Below are 3,093 nucleotides of genomic sequence, written 5' to 3'. Positions count from 1 at the left end.
AGATAAATGTTGCGAGCCGAGAAAGGTACTCCACCCCTAACTTGCGCTTCTTGAGCGCTGACACCCTTGGGGCTTGCTCGTCCAAGTAATGGTCTGCATTGGTTGCAATTTCTTGGAATCGTTGTAACCGCTTGGAGAATGGGTGATCACCTTTGTGTATATAGCGCAAAAGAATGCAAGTCACCCAGATCCCTACATGTGGGGGGATAGATACATAATATTTTATGATGTGCTCCTCCATGAACGCAAAAATATCGGCAAATGCATCCATGTGAAGGGCAACTGTGGCATCAAGGTCAGGCAGACGAGTAAAAAAGGTGTGGAGGTCCAACTTCCCTTTGTATTTGGTGTCCTCGAGGAAGAGGATGAAGCATGACAAAGGGGTGGATGTGGCTGCACATGTAGAGGCTCTGGAAGCATCCATGTCTAGCGTGGGGTGTAGATAGAGAGTGGAGGAGCTCAAGAGTTGCAAAAATGAAAATAGTGAATGAGTTAGGTGGCCCCCCTTTTATAATGGACCCTTTTTTTAAGACATTAAAAAAAAGGCACTTTCACCAAAAAATGATTTCTCATCCCAATGCAAAAAATTATTCAAAGGCATAATTTGCCCAAGCAAATCATGTTGATTACAGCGGGGATCAGTTTGAAAATTGCAAGAGTTACAAAGTTATAAGATCGATAGCATAGTTCAATCCATCCCCCAGTCCTCCTCGACCTTCAATTTGTCTTCCATTCTCTTCCCAATCTGCGGACATTCATTACAATAAGCATCCAATGATCGACAAACCATGATGTATTGAAAATGTGGTGGAAGGATTCTCACCTTGTGACCTTGTAAACGAAATTGTACTTGTTGAAGGGCCTCAAAACCCATAATAACCAAATGTTCTCGAACATTACTGAGAGTCCAATGCTTGTTCACTTGGACTGCCTCCAAAGCATCGTTGGGCATCTTCACTGCAATGTCAAAGCTTGCAATAGCGCCGTCTACACTCTATAAGGGAGTCCACACTCCAAGCTTGCACATCCAACGATCATAGTGAAATCGTATGTACAAGGAGGTGCGGGATTTCAAAAGCGCATTCCAATACCTGAAGCTCCAACCTTACACAACGGTACCGGTCCCCGTTGTGCATGCCCTCCACAAAACCCCAGTCCTCTTCTAAAAGCCTTCCTAATTCCTCGTAATGCGCATCTTTACATACAAGCATTGTGGTAGTCTCCACAAATCCAAACTCTTTAAAAATGTGCACAAAACAATGAATAGGCAGAAACCAACTCAAGCCCACAGACCTAGAAGCTTTAGAGTTGTTCAAAGAGTTTTGGACATTAATTATCATCTTTTGCTTGAAAGATGCTACCGACCACAAATCTGGCACCTGCCACTCCATACTTAATAAGGAAGTTACTTTGATGGGTTCAAGCGTTCCAAACGCTTGTGTAGAAGTAGGGACAATATAGGAGTGAGAATAGAAGAAAATCCTTCTTTGAACCAGTTTGGCTGGGCAAAGATGTGGGAACATTATTGCTCCAATATCCGCATGTATAGCATTGAATGTGCCGGAGAGACTATGTAGTGGCTGCTCCTCCACCAACGTGGATGGAAATATGACTATAAATACACGACAAATCTTAAGTATGAATCCATAATAACATTACACTGTGATTTCACACCTAGCTTTGTATTCTCAAAACATGTACTTACAATGTGTTGGAAATCGAGGTGGTTGTTGCAAATGCATGGTTGACATTGAGAAAACATGTTGCACAATGGCTACGGTCCCCTTGTCTTTCTGGTTCTTGAAGCCAAGGAGCTTTCCTTTCCAATGAAGATCCAAGTTTGCACGATTCCGCACACGATGAGGGCCAATAGCAGATGGTTGCATGTATACCCAAGCACCTTTGGTAAACTCTTGTGGCACCTACTCATCATCTACACCTCTAGTGTTGTGGCATGCAAGTGCTGTGACCTCATCCTTTGGCTGCCTTTGCGAAGTAGAGTTGGTCATGGTTGAGCAAAGAAAACTAGGAGGAGGAGAAGGACCTTGCTTGTTGCTACAATGTACAGAGGATAAAGTGATATGAGAAGGTGGATAACCCTTGTGGCAATGGGAGGAGAAGGTGGATAACCCTTGCTTGGTGTGACAATGGGAGGAGAAGGTGGATAACCTTTGCTGGGTGTGGCAATGGAAGGTGGTAGGGGAGGAGCGAGGAGCTTCCTTGTTGCAGCAATCGAGATGGTGTAAAGAGAGAGAGTGCTGGAGTAGAGGATGAGTGTGATGGTTGCAACCAAGAAGGGGTTGGAAAAGGGGTTCTAGAGAGAGAAAATCACTTTTTGCCTAAGAACTACTTTTGGGGGAGCTCTGGATAGTAAAAAAAGATTTTTCAAATTTTTTTAAAAAAATTTGAATTTTAGGGTTTTTGGGTGCACGTTTTGACTTTTTGAGGTCAAAAAATGCTTTTTTGACCATAAAGTAGTTTTAGGGGGGTTTTAAGAATATGAAATTTGAGTTTTGAAAATTTTCAAATTTTTGGGATTTTTTCATAACCGGATAAAAAAGGAGGGAAGTTGGAGGTTCCATATGGCTCACCCACCCCCCGCTACCCCCCCCCCCCCCCCCCACCTTCTCACTAGGTAAGAGACCATTTAAGAAGTGTAAGACTACTTTGTCCCCCTACATTTTTGAGGGCATAGAGTGTGTCCACCACCCTCTTCTCATTGGTTGGCCTCTAATTAACCTTAATCCCAAAGGGCCCCTAGAGGATTCATATTTTTCCTAATGAAGGTTAATGACTCACGCATTCAAGGAATACCTAAGAATATTCTTAGAAATTTACATGGATGACTTGTGTGTACACTCTCTTCTTCGAGAGGAACATATTGACCATTTGCAAAAGGTCTTTGAAAAGTGCACGACATATCGAATCTGTCTTAACCCGGAAAAGTGTGTAATTATGGTTAAGCAAGGACGAATCTTAGGACACATTGTCTCAAGAAATGGCATAACCACAGACCTAGACAAAGTCAAAGTCATTGTAGACCTACCTAGGCCTACTAATGCGAAACAAGTGCAATCCTTCATGGGACACTGT

The 3,093-nt window shown here is 42.9% G+C and overlaps 1 long non-coding RNA gene across 1 annotated transcript; it reads right to left on the bottom strand.

Moving 5' to 3' along the window:
* Nucleotides 1-491: 491 nt before the first annotated feature.
* LOC147456650 (uncharacterized) lies at nt 492-2,552 on the bottom strand. The gene is made up of 2 exons (XR_015188523.1): nt 824-2,552; nt 492-745 (listed from the first exon to the last, which is right to left on the bottom strand). It is a non-coding gene; the product is annotated as an uncharacterized LOC147456650 (long non-coding RNA).
* Nucleotides 2,553-3,093: the final 541 nt, after the last annotated feature.

This window comes from Adiantum capillus-veneris, chromosome 6 (assembly GCF_014529385.1).
Source record: "Adiantum capillus-veneris isolate H3 chromosome 6, ASM1452938v2, whole genome shotgun sequence".
Classification (NCBI taxonomy): Eukaryota; Viridiplantae; Streptophyta; class Polypodiopsida; order Polypodiales; family Pteridaceae; genus Adiantum; species Adiantum capillus-veneris.
This window is presented reverse-complemented; position numbering and strand designations above follow the sequence as displayed.